The 21,802-nt window shown below is 47.2% G+C and overlaps 1 long non-coding RNA gene across 1 annotated transcript; it reads left to right on the forward strand.

Annotated features, from left to right (window-relative positions):
* Positions 1-17,844: 17,844 nt before the first annotated feature.
* Positions 17,845-18,554, forward strand: LOC120402859. The gene is made up of 2 exons (XR_005597330.1): positions 17,845-17,951; positions 18,219-18,554. It is a non-coding gene; the product is annotated as an uncharacterized LOC120402859 (long non-coding RNA).
* Positions 18,555-21,802: the final 3,248 nt, after the last annotated feature.

Below are 21,802 nucleotides of genomic sequence, written 5' to 3' on the forward strand. Positions count from 1 at the left end.
GCAGGAAGGAGCTCTCCTGAGATACATAGACACAAATGTTCACGGTGAGCCTTCCGGACCCAGTGAGGATGTGAGTGGTGAGGAGATGTCTGATCTTCCAGTTAGTGAGAGTGCAGGTGACCTGCAGGGGCGGCTCTAGACACCAGCGCGCCAAGCAGGCGCCTGGGGCGGCCGTTTCCCGAGGGGCGGCATTTGGCTCCGGTGGAGCTCCCGCCGGCGTGCCTGCGGCAGGTCCACCGGAGCCCGGGACGAGCGGACCTGCCGCAGGCATGACTACGGCGGGTCCCGTTTTCCCGCGGCTCCGGTTGAGCTCCGCGGCGCGACTGCGGCAGGTCCGCTCGTCCCGGGCTCCGGTGGACCTGCCGCAGGCATGCCGGCAGGAGCTCTACCGGAGCCGCGGGAAGAGGGGACCCACCGCGGGACCGGGGAAGGGCGGCGCAGCGCTCCGCGCTGCTTGGGGCAGCCGGATTTCTAGAGCCGCCCCTGGTGACCTGGCAGCTACTGCAGCATCCATATCTCCATCTCAAATGGATGTAACCATGCACATTCCTAAAGAAAAGTGTAGATCAGAGAAGAGTGTGGTGGAGACACAAGAAACAGCTGCTGCTGAGCTTAGTTCCTTAAGTCTAGATGATCCAGGACTGTGAACCCACTTGAGCAGTAGCCTGAGGAACTTCCTTGTACTGCATGGGCCACAGCAAGTGAAAAATTTCATGTTCCCCAAAGACAATGAAAATAGAAGTTTTCATCCAACACATTACTGGTGTGAAATCCCCAATGGTGACAAAGTGGAGAGGCCATGTCTTATGTACTCAAAAACCCAGAATGCTGCAAACTGTTTTTGTTGCAAACTCTTCCAGTCTAATGTTCCAGCCACATTGGGTTCTACAGGAACAAAGGATTGGAAAAATCTGGCTAGAAATGTGGCATGCCATGAGAAGGCAGCAAATCACCAGAGAGCATTCCATAGATGGAAAGAGCTTGAGATGAGACTAAGGTTAAAGGCCACCATAGATGATCAGCATCAAGAGAAGATTGCATCAGAATCTCTTTACTGGCAAAATGTTCTGAAAAGGCTCATTGCCATTGTGAGAATGCTTGCTACCCAAAACCTAGCACTGCGTGGCACTTCAGATCAGCTGTATGTGCCAAACAAAGGAAACTTCCTTAAAATTGTGGAGCTGATGGCTGAGTTTGATGCTGTACTCCAGGAGCATCTAAGAAGAGTCACCACCCAAGAAATGTACACACACCACTACCCTGGAAAAACAATTCAAAATGATATCATACAGTTACTGGCAACAAAAGTAAAACAGAAGATTGTGGCTGATCTGAAGTCAGCAAGATATTACTCTGTTATTCTGGACTACACACCTGACATCAGCCATATGGAACAAATGACTTTAATGGTGCGATTTGTAACAACAACAGAACCTAGTGAAAATGTCCCTGCAATGGTGACTGTCAGAGAGCATTTTCTAGAATTTATTGACATTGATAATACTACAGGAGCTGGTATGACAAATGTGCTTCTTAAAAAGCTGGAAGATATGGGAATTGCGATAGCTGACATGAGAGGTCAAGGCTACAATAATGGTGCCAACATGAGAGAAAAGAACAGAGCAGTGCAGCCACAGATCTGAGAGTTAACCCCTTTTTTTGTCCCATGTAGTTCTCATTCATTGAACTTGGTGGTCAGTGATACAGCATCAGCTTCTAGCGAGGCTGCTAATTTTTTTCATGTAATTCAAAGAATCTATGTATTTTTCTCTGCATCAACTCATCAATTGCAAATTTTGAAGCAACATCTGGAAACTTCCTCTCTGACACTGAAACCACTGAGTGCCACACGATGGGAAAGTCGAGTGAAGGCGATAAAGCCTATCAAACACCAAATTGGGAAGATAGATGATGCCACAATTGCCATTATGGAGGATAATGCTATGACAGGAACTGTTCATGGGAGACCAATGGCAGAGGGAAATGGAATCACCAGAAACATACATAACTTCAAATTTCTGTGTGGCTTAGAGTTGTGGCATGACATATTGTTTGAAATAAATGTTGTAAGCAAGAGACTCCAAGGTGTTGACCTTGATATATCTGGAGCAATGGAACAACTGGACAAAGCAAAGTCATACCTACAGTCTTCCCAGTCAGATGAGGGATTTCAAAACGTTCTAAAGAGTGCACAGAAGTTGGCAGAGGAACTTCACACTGAAGCTATTTTCCCACCTATTCAAGAATACAAGAGTCACCGAAAAATAAGACATTTTGATTACGAGGCAGGGGATAATCCCATAAGAGACCCCAAACAACAATTCAAAGTTGAATTCTTTAACCAGGTGCTAGATTGTGCAATACAGTCAGTTGAAGAACGTTTCATGCAGCTCAAGGAACACAGCAGTATATTTGGTGGAATGTTGTATGATATTCCAAAACTCCTCACTATACCTGAAGAAGACCTACACCAGCAATGCAGGGCACTAGAGACAGTGCTGACACATGATAACATGCACGATATCGATGCGAGTGATTTAGGTGATGAACTGAAAGCCCTTTCAAGATACATTTAAGCAGGATCAACTCCAAAGGCTGTTCTGGAATATATGTGCACAAATAAAATGACCACCTCTTTCCAAATGCTTTTGTTGTTCTGCGCATACTTCTAACATTTCCTGTAACAGTTGCCAGTGGAGAATGCAGTTTCTCCAAGCTGAAGTTAATAAAAACACATCTACGCTCCACAATGACACAGGAGAGGCTGGTCGGCCTTGCAACCATCTCAACAGAGCATGAGCTGGCCCAGAGTGTGGACCTTCAGGAAGCAGTTCAAATCTTTGCAACCAAGAAGGCAGGGAAAGCACCACTTTGATTATTCAAACAGATAAAAATGCCAATGCTTACTATGCAGACAAGAAAAGTTACATTTGCTGTTCAGGCATTTGAAAGTTAAGTGTTACTTAAAATTTTTGAACAAGGCATTTTAAGTTGTTAGTTCTCCTTTATTGGGGTAGGTAGCAGAGCAGTAGCATGAGAAGAGTAGAACAGGATGAAGGTAGAATTGAGACCTTTCAAAGTTTTAGCCCAAGCGAGGGGACATGGGGGTGTCATTTGAGTTCCCCTCCTCAGGTGCCAAAATGTTGTGGGCCAGCCCTGCATGAATAACAAGGCAGCATAAGGTCTTGTTTGTATTGGGAGGACACAATCAATACATTCTATGCGATCCTACTGGGATTTAGGAAAGAGGACACCTAATATGTAATTTATGAGAGCAGTAAAAGATCAAGAAATCTGCTGTGATTGTGTCTTGGAGCACTGAAAACCTTGTCATTTATGGAGATTGTGGCTGTTCCCATCTCTGTTCTAAAACTTTTTCTTGCCGAGACCTGTCCTGCGCTCCTTTTCCCCAAAATACAGCAGCAGCTACTCCTGTGCTCTGCAGCTCCACAAATCTTTTGAAATAAAAGGTGAGATGTAGCAGCTTCCTGTGAACCCTACCACAGACACTTCAGCTGCCGAGGTAATTGCCCATGGTAAGGGACAGCAGATAATTTGAGAGAGGACTTAGCCCTCTCTGGCATGTGTAGTGGAAACCTTTTTGGCATGGGTGCCTTGGCCCCAACAGCACAGGGCAATACTATTGTCTGCTTGACAAAAGGGCTGGGAGAAAGCAGCTGCACCTGTACTCCTCAGCCGTGTGTTCGTATTGTCCCTTCCCAGGATGACTCACTGTTCATTTCTTTAACCTCCGATCATGTTACTTGAGGCCACTGCCATACAGTTCCTTCATCCTGAGCTGTTTCTAATCCCGGATCATTCAATTTCGGTAACTTTATAGGCACGGCTAAAGTGTTGCCAAGGTGAAGTACCTGTGCATAGGGGTAATGGGGCAGACAGGTTTTGTTCCTCCTACTCATTCTGGATGTCTGACTCTGCGAAGGCTAACAAGAATCTGCCAAGAGGCACAGCTGGGTACTAGAGGGATGTGGGCAATGGGAGACTTGGAACACACATGGTGGCCCTGCCCACATATTAAAGGGTAATGGAAAAGACATTGGAGGGGAGAATACAGGAAATAGGTCAAGAATTACCACTGGCTCCTTTGCGGCTTTTACTAGGCTTTCTGTTGTAATTGCTGACTGGTGGCCAGATACTAAATCTGACTCAACCAATTAGTGGGCCCACCCACCTGGTGGTTAGATTCACTGAGAATGGAGCCTGCAAGTAACAGCAAATCTTCTAGCCAGGTCTCTTTTGAGCTGTGGGCAGCAGCTCTTCCTGTGAGACAGAAGGAGCTCTGCTGAGCCTACCTGGCCTGTCGGCTCACCGTGTGGAGGTGTTATGGCCTAAAGAATAAACTGACGCTATGGTGACAAAAATAACAATAATCTTCCATTTATTGGTGGGGGTGAAGATGGCAACACCCGCATGGCATTAGCTTGCCAAACCTCCACCCCCCAAAGGTGGCAGGAATTTTCAAAAGCTATTGACTCCCCTGGGATCAGGGCTAGCCCAACACTGAGCATGTTTGAGAATCCAAACCAGGAGCTTCTGGTCACAGAACCATTGAACTCTGCTAGAACCTGGCAGATATCCAGGGAGAAGGTGACTTTCAAGATGTTTGGCGTGTGGGTTCAGGTCAGGTTATTAAGCACCCAAAATATGGATACTGATGCAAACCTTAGTCAGCCTCATGGATGCAGGTTTCTGCTGCTTCCAACTTCTTGGTGAGCTGGAAATACCATGAAAACCACCTTTCTCAGGGTAGTACGGCAATTCACTGATGGTGGTTATAGGGAACGAAAGGTGCAGAGACTGAAAATGAGAAGTATCTTGCAGGAGGGGAAAGGGTTAGTTTAAGTTCTGGGGGATGTGGTTTTGCATTAGGGAATATTCTTCTTTTACTGTAACTAATGAAGCCATCCCCAAAGATAACTTGACAGAATAATGACCACTTGGACACACATCAGCTAGCTTGGTAGTGTCACATGAAGCTTTCTCACCTCCAGGTCACTCATTTCTGTGCTTAAATGGTTAACACACCATAAGGAAATAGCAGTATTTTCTTGTAAGAACTGATGATGGTTTTACAGGGGAGGAAATACTCTTCTCTAATCCTTGGGGGTTTCCCTCTCCAGTACCAGGGTGCACAGGATGGGTTTACACCTAGCACCAAAGGGCATGCGAGGGCAATGGTGGAAGGTATGGGAGCATGTGCTCCTCCAGATCAATCATCTGATTTGGGCTGGCAATCAGTGCAGTGTGGTATCTCGGTGACAAAGCAGTTGGGCCTTTTCTAAAGGGTGGCACTGATGCACAGGCTGAGATGTGGGGAGCCCATGTTTTTGGATACTCAGTCCTGATCTAGGACTTGTCCTGAGGATGTCAGTGTAATGGAGACAGCTTAGGGGTTAGTGCTGCATGATACCATCCAGGAGATTCTGACTATATCATGGGTTCTTCAAGAGGCTGTCTATGAATTGGGGGTCCCCAGGAATTCTTCAGCAAAGCGTTCCTGGGAGAGAACCCTGTTCTCTGGCAGCTGGGGCCTTCCTCTGTTTGTCTTTGCTTTCAAAACCCTCTCTAGATCATTTGTACAGTATTGGAACAAAGGGTGGGGAATTAAATTGCCATCACAGGGTCCATGTTATAGATGGAAATGTTCAGGATACCAAAAAAGGAATGAGATTATGCAAGTGTTCCTCCTGGGCAGTGCCTGATTTTCTGCAGTCCGGTCCAGGTTTCTGGCAATTAAGCAGGGCTGCTGGTGTTTTTACACCTAGGCATCACTGGATAGGAAGAAAAGAAGACGATCTGCTGGAAAATGACTTCTGCTTTGTAGGAGTAGAGACTAAGGGTCAGATTCTGGACTCTGCCCCTATACACTGCTTTGGCAGGGTATAGAGGTTGTATAGGGACCACTATAGCCTGTAGGATGATTCCCCTCCTACCAGGGTCACCGGGGGGGGGGGGCAAGTGGGGCAATTTGCCCCAGGCCCTGGGCCCTGCAGGGGCCCCCATCAGAGTTTTTCAGGGCCCCTGGAGTGGGGTCCTTCACTCGCTCCAGGGGCCCCGGAGCTTCTTCCACTCCCGGTCTTCACTGGTGGAGGGTCCTTCTGCTCTGAGGCGGAAGGACCCCCCGCCGCCAAATTACAGCCGAAGCGGGACCCGCCGTCGAAGTGCAGCCAGGTCTTCGGCGGTAATTCGGCGGCGGGGGGGCCCCCGCAGTGGGTCTTCAGGGCACTTCGGCGGCGGGTCCCGGAGCAGAAGGACCCCCCGCCGCCGAATTACCACCGAAGCGGGGGCCCCCCGCCGCCGAAGACACCAGGCCCCCGGAATCCTCTGGGCGGCTCTGCCTCCTACAGATTCTATGCAGGGCTGATGTACATAGCTCTAAGCGCCACCCCCACCCCACTTGCAGCCCTTGGTGTAGGGAGCATGCCAGGGCAGAAAGGGTTTGGAGAGGGAGGTGTTGGTAGTACTGAGCACAATGTGGCACAGCCTGTGGAGAGGCTGCTATATATTAGAAGCTCAAAGCCATCTTTGCCCCCTTCCTATCCTCCTGTGTCGCTCAGAAGATGCAGCAGTGAATGTAGCTTCATCCTGCTTACATAGAAATCTGTTGGCAAACCTCCCATTGACTTCAGTGGTAACAGGCTTGAGCCTGAGAGAGCCAGACAGAGTAGACTCTGGGGAGAGGGGGTGGGAATTATGATGGAGCAAAAACTTTATCTCGGCCAAAGTTAAAGAATTGCAAAGGAGTCAGGGTTAGAGAAGGGGAGGTACCTGGAAGCTCCTTATTGGACACACGTGTCACTCTTCAAGGGTCTCCGTAACTGGATGCTATGCAGAGTGAGGTTATGGACCATTCCCGCTATAGGAGGAACAGCTGCAATTAATCCTGCTTCCCTTCATGCTACAGGGACCGTGTAATAATATCATCTCTCCAGAAGACAATCAATGGTACTAAACCCAAGTGTCTTCTAGAACTCAGTCCCTATCAGGTGACATGGATGCCTGAGTTTGTACCCTGGGCATCCTGCGGCCACCAAACACTATCTTATTTGCTAGCATTACTATGTATATTTCCCTGGTTACCCGCTGAACCCTGCACCTCACCATGGGGGGCTGAGGAGCGCTGTCCTTTTTAGATCTTGGATCTAAACAATGTGTTTCTGCTTCTATAATTAATTTGCCACATTATGAAGCCTCCATCCTAGTGGTGACCTCCTGGGTGTGAGGGCCCACAAAGGCTGATGGTAGGGTAGCTAGATGTCCTGATTTTATAGGAACAGTCCCAATTTTGGGGTCTTTTTTCTTATATAGGCTCCTATTACCCCACCCACCCCCACCCCCATCCCGATTTTTCACATTTGCTGTCTGGTCACCTTAGCTGGTGGTTCAAGAGCAGTTAAAGACCTAAGCAAATCTGACAAACTGACAAGCTGAAAGAAGTACACACACACACACACACACACACACCACATTTAGAAAAATAAAAAGGATTGTGGGGAGGGGGGGAGAAGAGGCAAAAGGCTCCAGGAGACTCTGTGGCCTTGAACAAAATCTAAGTAACCAATTAATAATTTGACAGTGAGAAAACACAAAAGCCCTGATTTGAAAAATGGAGCCCTGAGTAAAAAAGGCTTTGCTTTTTGGGAAAACATGAAGAGCTGAAAGGCAGAATCTTCAAGCCCAGCCAGTCTGGCAGTCAGGCCAGACACAGGGTAGGGAGTGACAGAGGCAGCCTCCTGTCTATTCTATTCTATCTAGGTTTTTATGCTGTGCTCATCACCATATGACCTGAGCGCCTTCTAGTAGTGCATTAAGCCACGTGACCTGTTATGTGTTTTTTGTTCTCTCATCATCTCTCCAGAGGGAAAAGCGTGTTCCTGGTGTCTTGTTTTGGTAGCGTGTGTCTTTTAAAAAATATATACACCGATTGCCGTGTGTTTATAGTAGAGAAGGCAAGATTAACAAAAAATACCTTGCCTTGGAGCAGAAGGTGGGAAGGTTTGTGATGGTCTTTCGTTCTTAGTGGAGTTCATTCTACAATCTCTGACTGCCCCCAGTGAAAATCCTGTCTCCTACATAGACGAGTTTTACATTCATTGTGCAGACTTCCATTGCGCCAGAGTAGCGTAGTTGTCGAACACAGTCTTTGTGCCAGTGCTATAGACAATCTTTTAGATATATTGGGCCCAAGCCATGGAGCACTTTGGAGATAAGGACTGAGACCTTGAACTTGATTCGATATTCTCTGGAAAGCCAGCAAAGAGAGCAGAAGACAAGTGAGATATATTCTCGATAGCCTGGTTGCTGAGGAAACACGCTGTAGCATTCTGTATTAGTGGGAGTTTCCTAAGTGCTGAAGCTTTCGTGCCCAGTATGTTGCATTGCTGTAATTTATCCAAGAGGTGATGAAGATGTGAATAATTGAGGCCAGGTCTTTGTCCACCTGGGTAGGATGAAGTTTCCTAGCCAAGTGGAGGTGATAGAAAGTGTTCTTTGCAGATTCTGCAAAGTAAGAGCTTGACATCAGCAAGGAATCCAAGAGTACTCTTAGACTATGGACTACTTTTTCCCTCTACCCTCACCCCTTGTAAGAATAATGCTTGGCATTCATAGAGTGCTCCTTTCCCTGTTAAATCTCATAAGTGCTTCAGAAAGGAGGGTAAGTAATGTTAGCTCCACTTCACCGCTGAGGAAACTGATGCCCAGAGAGCTGAAATGGCTCACCGAAGCTACACAGCAAGGCAGTGGCAGATCTAGGGATAAAATACTAGTCTCCTGACTGAGGTTGGTTGAAAATTTTCCATTGAAACTGTTTTTGACACAAAATTGGTTTTCAAACAAATGAATTTCTTTTACAAAAAGTGTCTGCTTTCCAAGAAAAACTGCAATTTTTGTCATAAAAAAACCAGAATGCCTACCTGAAAACTGAAATATTTTGATTGGGAAATGCTGCTGTGGTTCCTCATGGGGGTTGTAGTTTGGTTACCCGCCTCTCTATTCTCCTCTCTCAGCCGAAGTCCCTGGCCAGATTACATGTCCCATGAGAACCAGCCAGGAGAGACTGGGATGCATCATGGGATAGGTACTCCAACCTGAGAGCCCAGTCTATAGAGGAGAATGAGATCATGAAGCAATTGAACTTCAACTCCCATGAAGCACCATAGCAGCATAACCAAATAGAAACATCTGAGGTTTTGGCAGTAATATTTTTCTGTTTGAATTTTCACTGAAAAAAATCAAAATTTTCTGTGGAAAATGTAGCAGAAAACTTTTCATTTTCTCCAACACTTTTTGAGGAGGAGAAAAACCCGAATTTTCAATCAACTCTAGAACTCTCATTGTATTAGTGTGAACACACTAAATACACATCCCTCCTATGTCCTTAGTTTACATACATTTCTCCCCTGCAATAAGCTAGGGAGACCCACTTAAGAGCTTCTCTGTGGCTCACAGCAGGTGTAGACCTGCATAAGTTCTCTTCTGGTTTTGCCTCTGTATAGCCAACAAGAAGTTATATTGCTTTGGTGCCTGTGTAGGGCAGCTCAAGATTTGACCACAGAAGAGGAACGGAGGAGTAAAAGGTTCACCAGGCTTTGGTTCAGACATGCACCCAAAATGCCTATGCTTATTATTGAAACTTTATCTGAACTGTCCAAACCATGTGAACCTGAAGAACAGGGCCTGAAATACCAAGAGAACAAGCTTTCGCAGTCTCTTGCTACATTGGCTTCTGCACAGAACCACCAGGAAGTGTGGCACTTAAATGAAAATGCAACTAAGTTAGGGAAATGGGAGGAAGTTATCGGCACATTTGTGAGCTTTCAAAAGGGGTTCTACCTGGCCAGAAGTTGTGGTTCTTATTTCACCAGACTGATTTTCCCACCCATACTTCAAACTGTCATATGTGGTGCTCTGCCACAGGAAAAATGGGCTGCCTTCACTCCCCAGAAGCTACTTATAGCAACATTCATGGTGTTGGAGGGCTGTCAGCCTAACAGAACTGTGGGGCAAGAGGGAAGCTGGGACTTTAGATAAGAATAGTACGTGAAATCTTAAATTTGACAGGCCTGTCAGGGAGGAAATTACAGCTTGAGGGAGGAAAAGTGGATGTGTTTTGAATTTGCTGTAGTAAATATAAAGTCCAGGGGTTTTGGCGGTGAGGCGGCTGTTCCACCAGGAATGTACAAGACTTGTTTGGGGCATGCCTGCCACAGCTGTTTTCCATTATAAAAGAGCGAGAGAAAGACTTGGTGACAAGGAATCCTTGTGTAGTACAGTAGAACCAATGTAAAAGAGGCCAGAGCCCACAGGAAGGCAATCAAAAGGGGCGGGGGTGGGCTGGAGAACATCAACAAGCATTTAATGGTACAGGTGATGGGTAAATGAGTTTCATGCAGGCAGGGCCCTGTTATCCCTGCTCTTTCCTAGTGAAATAACAAACGGCTGACTTCTTCCTGTAATGACTCTAATGCACTTTCCAGCTGTGCCAGATGCTGGGCTCCTTTTTCTTCACCGTCTGGTGGTTTTGTGATGTTTAAGAATTTGTTGCTCATTTTAAAAATGATATTAGTCTCTGCTCCAGACTGGCTCACACTTTTACCATAGGAGAGCAATGTTATGGACCCATGCTCTTATACTGAGTTCCTGTGAGGGGGACGTTAGTCATCCAAATTTAGCAGATAATTATGGTCAGCATTGCACCTGGTTCCTTTTTCCACCAGGAGACTGGTGAACACCACCATAACGATCCCTCCATTGTAGTGGAATGTACTACCACTAGGGGGAGGTAGAACTAAAAGAATTTAGGTTCCAGTCTGGGTTTAAAGCAGGGGTAGGCAACTTATGGCACAGTTGCCGAAGGCGGCACACAAGCTGATTTTCAGTGGCACCCATACTGCCCAGGTCCTGGCCACCAGTCTGGGGGACTTTGCATTTTAATTTAATTTTAAATGAAGCTTCTTAAACATTTTAAAAGCCTTATTTATTTTACGTACAACAATAGTTTAGTTACATATTATAGACTTGTAGAAAGAGACCTTCTAAAAATGTTATAATGTATTACTGGCACGTGAAACCTTAAATTAGAGTGAATAAATGAAGATTCGGCACAGCACTTCTGAAAGGTTGCTGACCCCTGGTCTAAAGAGACAAGCAGGCAGGCAATCGGTTGGCTAAACAAGAAACCTTGTTTAGAGGAGAAGGTTTTTGGTTGCCATGTCTGAGCCCAGCAGTAACCAAGTAAGTGGTGGGGCAACTCTCACTGAAGTCAAGGCTGTTTGGACCCACTTATGCCAGGACTGAATTTGTGCCACAGTCTGTAAGGTGCATTGGGATGCCACAGGATGAAAGCCTGTGTGCATTATGATGATTATGTAATGAATGAATAAGAAATCTCAGTGCAGATTGCATTAGAGCCAGGATTAGAATGTTTCCATAAGAGGACGACGGTGTGGTAATGGGGAGCAAGCAAAGGGATGAATAATTGAGTGTGGTGCCTGGGTTCCAAAGAAAGCCAGCCCAGTAACAACCACTTTTGCAATGGGTCTGGCACTGGGGTCCTAAGGTGACATTTTGGCGCCAATAGACTGATCCAGCCAGGGCTGTTGTGGAGCCAAGCTAAACATTTAACCAATGGCTAATGCCACAACTGGCTCTGTAACTTCATGAGTTTCTGGGAAAGTTGAGTGCTAGGAACTTTGGCTTTTTTATTTGTGTAATAACAACCAAGTCAGCTGTTCAGGATTTCCCTCCCCTTCTTTTTCCCCCTCCCCCTCCCCCTCACCACCAATACTCTTTTTCTGGGGTCTCAGAGCACTATTATCAATCATTTAGATGAGCTCTAAGGGTATGTCTACATTATGAAATTAGTTCGATTTAATAGAAGTCGATTTTTAGAAATCAATTTGATACTGTCGTTCATGTGTGTCCCCACTAAGCATATTAAGTCAGCGGTGTGCGTCCACAGTACCAAGGCTAGCATCGACTTTCGGAGCATTGCACTGTGATAGCTATCCCACAGTTTCCGCAGTCTCTGCCGCCAATTGGAATTCTGGGTTGCGCTCCCAATGCCTGATGGGGCAAAAACATTGTTGTGGGTGGTTCTGGGTACATGTCGTCAGGCCCCCCGACCCCCTCCATGAAAGCAATGGGAAAAAATCGTTTCTCGCCTTTTTTCCTGGGTTACCTGTGCAGACGACATACCACGGCAAGCATGGAGCCCACTCAGCTCACTGTCACCATACGTCTCCTGGGTGCTACTGACAGACACAGCAGCTCCTTGCCTTTGCAAGTTGGCAAAGACGGTTACCAGTCATACTGTACCGTCTGCTGGTGTCATGGGTGCTCCTAGCCAGCCTCGGTGAGGTCAGTCGGGGGCGCTATGAGCATTGAAACAGCTCATGCATTATCGTGCAGTTTATGCAGAATCAGAAGCTGAAAAACCAGGTGAGGAGGTGACAGCAGCACGGTGACGAGAGTGATGAGGACATGGACACAACTTCTCTCAAAGCGCGGGCCCCGGCAATGTGGACATTATGGTGTTAATGGGGCAGGTTCATGCCGTGGAATGCCGATTCTGAGCCTGGGAAATAAGCACAGACTGGTGGGACTGCATAGTGTCGCAGATCTGGGATGATTCCCAGTGGCTCCGAAACTTTCGCATGCGAAAGGGCACTTTCATGGAACTTTGTGACTTGCTTTCCCCTGCCCTGAACCACAAGAATACCAAGATGAGAGCAGCCCTCACAGTTCACAAGCGAGTGGCGATAGCCCTTTGGAAGCTTGCAATGCCGGACAGCTACCGGTCAGTTGGGAATCAATTTGGAGTGGGCAAATCTACTGTGGGGGCTGCTGTCATGCAAGAAGCCAACACAATCACTGAGCCGCTGCTATCAAAGGTAGTGACTCTGGGAAATGTGCAGGTCATAGTGGATGGCTTTGCTGCAATGAGATTCCCTAACTATGGTGAGGCAATAGACGAAACCCATATCCCTAGCTTGGGACCAGACCACCAAGGCAGACAGTACATAAACCGCAAGGGGTACTTTTCAATGGTGCTGCAAGCACTGATGGATCACAAGGGACATTTTACCAACATCAACGTGGGATGGCTGTGAAAGGTTCATGACGCTCGCGTCTTCAGGAACTCTGGCCTGTTTAAACGGCTGCAGGAAGGGATTTACTTCCCAGACCAGAAAATAATTGTTGGGGATGTTGAAATGCCTATAGTTATCCTTGGAGACCCAGCCTACCCCTTAATGCCCTGGCTCATGAAGCTGTACACAGACAGCCTGGACAGTAGTAAGGAGCAGTTCAACTATAGGCTGAGCAAGTGCAGAATGGTGGTAGAATGTGCATTTGGATGTTTGAAGGGATGCTGGCACAGTTTACTGACTCGCTCAGACTTCAGCGAAACCAATATCCCCGTTGTTATTGCTGCTTGCTGTATGCTCCACAATCTCTGAGAGTAAGGGGGGATGTTTATGGCGGGGTGGGAGGTTGAGGCAAATCGCCTGGCCGTTGATTAAGTGCAGCCAGACACCAGGGCGATTAGAAGAGCACATCAGGAAGCACTGCGCATCAAAGAAGCTTTGAAAACCAGTTTCATGACTGGCCAGGGTACCGTGACAGTTCTATTTGTTTCTCCTTGATGAAAACCTGCCCCCTTGGTTGACTCTAATTCCTTGTAAGCCAACCGCCCTCCCCTTTTCGATCACAGCTTGGAAATAAAGTCACTATCATTTAAAAACCATGTATTCTTCATTAATTGATTATAAAAATAGGGAGATAACTCACAAGGTAGCCCGGGTGGGGTGTGGGAGAAGGGGAGGAAGGAAGGAAAAGGCCACTTCAATACTTGTTGAATGACAGCCTTCTGTTCACTGGGGTGGAGTGGTTGAATGCCCGGAGCTTCCCCCCATCCCGCATTCTTGGGCATCTGGGTGAGGAGGCGGCTATGGAACTTGGAGAGGAGGGAGAGCGGTTAAACAGGGGCTGCAGCGGCAGTCTCTCCAGCTGACATTCCTGAACCTTCGCCAGACGCCGGAGTATGTCCGTTTGTTCCCTCAGTAGCCCCAGCGTTGCATCCTGCTTCCTCTGATCTTCCTGCCACCACCTCTCCTCACGTTCACTGGCCGCTTTCCTGTCGTGTGCTATTTGTGTCCCTACACACTTTCTGCTGAGCTCTTTCAGTACAGGACGCCTGCATGAGCTCGGAGAACATTTCATCATGCATGCATTTTTTTCACCGCCTTATTTGAGATAGCCTTTGGGACGGAGGAGGGAGGCTTGAAACATTTGCAGCTGTGGGAGGAAAAAAAGGGAGAGAAGTATTTAAAAAGATACATTTTACAGAACAATGGGTATACTTTTCACAGTGAACAACACTATTCACATTACATAGCACATGTGATTTCGGTACAAGGTCACATTTTGCATCTTATATTGAGTGCCTGCGGCTTTGGTGTTAGAGATCAAACACGCCGGGCAACAGAATTCGGCTTTCAGGTGGCCATGGTAAGCTATAGTCTTTCGGCTTCTGCAACCTTCATAACAGCAGCACCCTCCTTTCCCATACCAAGCAAAGCCCATTGAGTTGTCCATTTAGGGCTGCGGTTTTCGTGTTAACATGCAGCAGCAGCAACCAAACTAACCCGACTTCCTTTTCTCTGGGATGACCACTTTAACCCTCCCCCCACTGCACCACATGGCTGGTATCAGGGAAGATCCCTGCTAGCCAAACGCAAACAGCTCAGCACCAATGCCCTCCCCGACCCGTCCCCCCACTTGGCTAACTGCGGGGAGGATTTCTTTTCAGCCACAGGCAAACAGCCCAGTAGGAACAGCCACCTATGAATGTCCCCTTAATTAAATCCCCATATTTCAACCAGGTTACCATGAATGATATCACTCTCCTACCATGGAGGACGGAATAAGGCTGCTCTCCCCAGAAACCTTCTGCAAAGGCTTTTGGAGTACCTCCAGGAGAGCTTCATGGAGATGTCCCTGGAGGATTTCCGCTCCATCCCCAGGCACGTTAACAGACTTTTCCAGTAGCTGTACTGGCCATGAATGCATCCCAAGTCCTCAGGGCCAATTAATCATTAAAAACGCTTGCTTTTGAACCATCTTTTATATTTACAAAGGTACATTCACCAGAGGTCCCTTCTACAGCTTCATGGTCTGGGATACTGCCTTGGGAGGGTATTTCAGTCAGGGTGAGAAAAAGATCCTGGCTGTTGGGAAGAATGGTGTGCTGGGTGCTCTCCTCAGCCGCCGCCGCCTCCTCCTCCTCCTCCTCCTCATCATCATCTTCCCTGTCCACAAAATCCTCAGGCATGGTGACTGAGAGTACCCCATCATTGGAGTCATGGACAGTGGTAGGGTAGTGGTGGCGGCCCCCCCTAGAATTGCCAGCAGCTCAGTGTAGAAGTGGCATGTCTGTGGCTCTGTCCCAGAGTGTCTGTTTGATTCTTTGGCTTTCTGGTAATAATAATAATAATATAATATATGCCTATCTCATAGAACTGGAAAGGTCATTGAGTCCAGCCCCCTGCCTTCACTAGCAGGACTAAATACTGATTTTGCCCCAGATCCCTAAGTGGCCGCCTCAACAATTGAACTCATAACTCTGGGTTTAGCAGGCTAATGCTCAAACCACTGAGCTATCTCTCCCTCCAATGAATGCTTGTCTCAGCTCCTTAAGTTTCATGTAGCACTGTGTTGCGTCCCTGTTGTGGCCTGTGTCCATCATGGCCTTGGAGATTTTTTCAAATGTTTTGGCATTCCATCTTTTGGAACAGAGTTCTGATAGCACAGATTCATCTCCCCATACAGCGATCAGATCCAGTACCTCCTGTATGGTCCATGCTGGAGCTCTTTTTCGATTCTGGGACTGCATGGTCATGTGTGCTGATGAGCTCTGCATGGTCACCTGTGCTGATCAGCTCTCCACGGTGGACAAACAGGAAATGAAATTCAAAAGTTCGCGGGGCTTTTCCTGTCTACCTGGTCAGTGCATCTGAGTTCAGATTGCTGTCCAGAGCGGTCACAATGGTGCACTGTGGGATAGCTCCCGGAGGCCAATACCGTCGAATTGCGTCCACACTAACCATAATTCGAACCGGCAATGTCGATTTCAGCGCTACTCCCCTCGTCAGGGAGGAGTACAGAAATTGATTTTAAGATCCCTTTGTGTCAACAAAAATGGCTTCATTGTGTGGACGGGTACAGAGTTAATTTGATTTAACGTTGCTAAATTCGACCTAAACTCGTAGTGTAGACCAGGCCGAAGAGTAAACCAAAAGAGATGAATTCCTTAGAAATTAGGATTTCAGATACAGCGCCTATATCCAGATGGCTACAGTGCAGGTTAGATTCTGTATCATTCAGTGTACCATATGCAGATCAGGAGCAGAGACAGAAGGATAGCTTCCTTACCGGGGACATGGTGAAAGGCGGGGTAGTGCTGGGGACACTTCTGGACTTCAAGAAGGTGGCTTGGAAGCATCACTGCTGCTTCTGCTGCTGTTCCGAGAGCTTCTCTGTTGGTCTTCCTGGCCATAGTGCCTCTCTCTCCCACCACCCCTTGTTGCCCCCAATAGCCTCTTTTAATGTTTAAGAACTGTAGTTGGTCTGGCCTCCTGCTCACCAGTGGACTTGAGTTTCATGCCATGTGGCTATGCTGCTTTCTTTCTATAGCTCCCCGGGGGTGGGTGAACTTCAATATTCCAATGACAACACCCACTTCACAGCCAAGAGAAACATGGGAGTAGAGCCAGAGGGCTGTAGTGGGGTGGGGAATGTATGGGAACTGTGTTCCCGCTGTTTTGACCTCACAGACACACTGTACGTGTGAGGTCACACTGCATGCAGGACACCATTTTATACAGAAATGTGTCAGTGGCTCACACCAGCAGGGGCAGGGCTCCTGCACTTGAAAAATCAGGACTGCAGCCCTCTGGTTCTCCCCTATTAGTTTTAAGTGACACATATCCCTGTGACCAAGCAGAAGTACTTGATAGACTACATTCTACAGTTCTTTGCCAGAGTTAAAGGTCAGAGCTCTGGGATTTAGATATTACTCACCTTCTACCAATGGCATATCAAACAAACTACTTAGCCCCATAGTTTATCTCGAGGAGAATGAGCTCTAGTGCCTCAGATTAAACGAACACATGTCTGTGTCTCTGTAGGTTTAGGATGGTAAACCACAAAGCTTTGGCCTTTCTAAAGGCAGCGTACTTAATAATCTGTAATTTCCTAGTCCTTAATAACCCTCCCTACTGAACAGCCGCCCTCTTATAAGAACTTTTCCCCTAGCATGCCTTTCTGGAGTTGACTCTTTATATTTGGCAAAGGCACGCAGCTGTAGGCTTCCGGTAACACTTAAATCTAGCTACTGCCTGCTGTATCTCCTTCTCTCCCAGCTGCTAAGAATTTTTAACTCCCGTTATGTTTTTCCTTTTTTATTCTTGGGTTCATGGGACCTTCTCATTAGAAAAGCTTATATTTTATAGAGCTACTTTCATCCTAACGTGCTTTATAAACGATGTATAAGAAAACAATATTGCCTAGTATTGAAATGCAGTCATTGCTGGGGTGAGCTGGCAGCTACTGGACAGCTCATGGCAAAAGTCCCCTACCATTCAGGAGAGAAAATGAGGAAAAACACTGTATCCAATCTAAATCTGAAGCTGACACTGCCAGCAGCACCAAACGGTTGGTGGAAGAACTAGTTTTGCCTCATCTCTCGCCTTATCCCACTATGGTATCAGGATTCTAGGCCTGTGTAGTCACAATGACCTCCCTCTGCAAGAACACCTGTGGGTTAGAACCTTCCTTGGGATTTCTTAGGAATGGCCCTGTAAGAAAGCCTCAGTGTCCCTTAGGAAGAAGAGACTGAGTAGAAGTGGGGGGGGAGGCAACAGTAACAGGTGAGAGGGGGCTAGCTGAGTCCCCTGCTGAGCCATAACTTTCCCAGCAGCTCTCTTCTGAGAAGACCAAGCAGCACCAGGGGATGATGCCTTTACAACCCTGATGAGGCCAGTAGTTCTGGATTCTTTGTGCTGTTTTTTAAGGTTGGGGGAGGGGTAATTAAGTTATGGGTTTAGGTAAAGAACCAGCTCTGGAGACCTCTTCAGATCACTGGGACATTAGAATGTCATAGCTAATTGGACTCTTTTTTGTCTTGTGAGTACTAGGACCCACCCCTGTCCCAGTGGACAGAAGGAGAGAATGAGGGAGAACACTTCTTGATCCACTGGCTTCCCAGCCCCACCTGGAGCTCAGGAGAGGGCTAACTGATGTGCTAAAAATGCTGATGGGTAGAGCCTTGTCTATGCTATAGCCTCTACCGGAACTGAGACCCCTGGCAACTGTTTTGATGAAGTTCTGTTGCTTATGTGGGCCTTTCACATAGCAATATGGGGAAACTATTGAAAGAAATAGGAGAACATGACTGTAAACCTACATTTTAATGAATTACATTTGAAGTTGATAATGTCCCCTTTTAAAATATAAGTCCTTAAATTACTAAAGCGAGGCAGTTTAACAGTCTATTAATTATTCATTCTCTGTTTATGCTCCTTGGTTATTGTTTGCTCTTTCTTCAGCTTGGGCAATACAGATAATCTGTTTCACTTCTGTTTATTAAAGATGGTTTAATTTATTGCCAACTACTGACTAGTGCAATGATGCAATATTTGGGTTGCAAATGCTGCAGGGGAATGTTAATTTGTGTTAACAACAAAATTCTTTCCACTGGTATTTAAAAATAATCCTGGACACTTCAAGTTGTCTAAGTGTTATAAATGCTTTGTTGTTTTCACAAAACCTAAATATATTTTTGTGTTTTATAACAGCCATAATTGCTCTTCGTGTCAGATCTGATCATCAGTTTACATGCCAAGGGCAAGTTTTTCAAGCTGGCCAGGTTTGCAGCTCCATATTGTGACTGCCACTATTGGTTCCTGTTGATTTAAATGAAAATCTTTTGCTACAGATCTTTATCTCTTAAGTAGCTCTAAATTTTGATTCCCTCCAGATTTGCATGAAGCAGAGAATGGAATCAGTTGCTAGCCAGTGGAATAAGGAACAGGATTCTCTACACCTTGTACCTTGTGCAATATTTTAAGCCTGTGAAAAGTGAGATAAAAGGAGACCATGGGTGTAAGTGGAGAATTCTGATGTTAACAATGTTTTACACTCAGCATGCACAGGGATAAATTCCCTTACAAAGTGCAAGATGGTGGAGAAGGTGACAATTTAATCATGTGGGTGATAGGGTGATAAATGTCATCTGTTGGGTGAATGGGAAAGAGTGAGTGGAGCCAAAGTACTACAGCATCTGCCAGTAGAGCACTGAACTCTTGCATTTGCGTTGTAGGTGAAGGGATTTATCACTGCTGCTCAAGTTTGTAGTTATAAACTTTTGAAGTATTTTCTGAATAGTGATTTTTTTGTTTGTTTTTTTTTTTGTTTACAGTGGTTGCCTTCTCTGTCTTCTATATAGTCTAACAGTGCAGGCCTCTGATTCAAAGTGCCGCAAACAGATCGCCCTTTACTCTATTAGGGGGTCATATCACTTCTTTGCATACAATGCCAATATACTGTTGTTGACTGCAGGGCCGGCTCCAGGCACCAGCGCAGCAAGCAGGTGCTTGGGGTGGCCAATGGAGAGGGGAGGCACGTCCGGCTCTTCGGCAGCAATTCAGCAGCAGGTCCCTCTCTCCTTCTCGGAGGGAAGGACCTGCTGCCGAATTTCCGCCGAAGAACGATGCGGCGACGGTAGAGCTGCCGCCAAAGTGCCACCCATCGCGGCTTCTTTTTTTCCCCACCGCTTGGGGCGGCAAAAACGCTGGAACCGGCGCTGGTTGACTGCAATCCTTCTAGATCCCATTGTATTGCTTCTGTAGCATTTCAGTTAATACCGATATTCCTTCCCTTCATTCACTTGAACATTCTAGAATAAGAGCTTATAACAGGGGTTGGCAACCTCTGGCATGTGGCTTGCCAGGGTAAGCAACCTGGCGGGCCAGGCCAGTTTGTTTACCTGCCGTGTCCGCAGGTTCGGCCCATAGCAGCTCCCTCTGGCCGCGGTTCACCACTCTAGGTCAATGGGGGCGGCGGGAAGCCATGGCCAGCACATCCCTCGGCTCGCGCCACTTCCCGCAGCCCCCATTGGCCTGGAGCAGTAAACCTTGGCCAGTGGGAGCCGCGATTGGCTGAACCTGCAGACGCGGCAGGTAAACAAACTAGCCCGACCCACCAGAGTGCGTGCCAGAGGTTGCCAACCCCTGGCTTATAACAATTCTTGTGACCTCTAGAGCAGCTCTAAAAAGCATTTAAAATCTGAATGCCTATCTTGTCTCTTCTCTCCTGAACTTAAAAGCTTACATTTCTGACCAGTTTTGATAAAGTCAGATTGTCCCCAGGCTGAGATTATAGCTACCAAATGTTAGATTTAAGTAAATTCTTAAAAATAAGCTGTGAAGTCCTGAAAATCAGAGTGGAACTTACAATACTCTCGCTTAACATCACATCCACAAATCTGTTTGTACATTCTAACTTCACACCGTCAGTAAACACATATGGGAATATAGTGTGTATTCTTTATTTTTAGATACAGATAGGAGACAATAGAGTCCAGTAAAGACCAGACATGCTAGCATCCCGATGTGGAAGACTCTGTGATGGATGTGGTGCAGCATGCTCTAAGGTACACATAGTTAAAGGTGCACTATCAGGGTGAATCTGGTCCAAATTTAATTTTATAAAAATAAACTGGGTATAGAACCCAAGGCCAATAGAAATGATGCTGTGGTTATTTTTTTATTTTATTTTTTAGAGTTCAGTGGAAACAGTCTTAAAAAAAAAAACCCACCACACCTGACATTTCCCTAGTTTGTTAGCAATCTAAATACAACAGACTTGTTCTAGTGCATGGGAACCTAAAAATGAAATTGAACAGAAACCAAGTATAAGGCAAGTAGTGAGCTGAGACTTTCCTTTTCTGATAAACCAGAGGTGGGCAAACTATGGCCCGCGAGCCACATCCGGCCCATGGGACCATCCTGCCCAGCCCTTGCGCTCCCAGCCAGGGAGACTAGCTCCTGGCCCCTCCCCCGTAGCCACGCCGCCGTGTGGGCAGTGCTCTGGGTAGCGGGGTTGCGCACTCCTGCCGAGCAGCGTGGTGGTGTGTCTGGCTCTGGCCGGGTGGCACGGCTCCCAGACATGCTGCTCTGAGTGGCATGGTAAGAGGGCTGGGGTCAGGGGGGTTGGATAAGGGGCGGTGGGCCCAGGGGGGCAGTCAGGAGACAGGGAGCAGGGGGTTGGATGGGGCGGAGGTTCTGGGGGGTGGTCAGGGGATGGGGGGGTTAGATATGTGTGGGAGTCCCAGGCGGCCTGTCAGGGGGCAGGGGTGTGGATGGGGTCAGAGCAGTCAGAGGACTGGGAGCAGGGGGGTTGGATAGGGGATGGGGCCCCGGGGGCGGTTAGGGGTGGGGGTCCTGGGAGGGGGCGGTTAGGGGACAAGGAGCAGGAGGGGATTGGATGGGTCAGGGGTTCTGAGGGAAGCAGTCTGGGGGTGGGAAGTGCAAGGGGTCAGAGGCCAGGCTGTTTGGGGAGGCACAGCCTTCTGTATCCAGCCCTCCACACAATTTTGCAACCCCAGTGTGGCCCTCGGACCAAAAAGTTTGCCCACCCCTGTGCTAAACTCTGTTTTATTGTTACTTCATCCTCCTAATTCCCCCCCCCACACACACACACACACCGACTTGTTTGTTTC

This window comes from Mauremys reevesii, linkage group 4, assembly GCF_016161935.1.
Source record: "Mauremys reevesii isolate NIE-2019 linkage group 4, ASM1616193v1, whole genome shotgun sequence".
In the NCBI taxonomy this organism is placed as follows: Eukaryota; Metazoa; Chordata; order Testudines; family Geoemydidae; genus Mauremys; species Mauremys reevesii.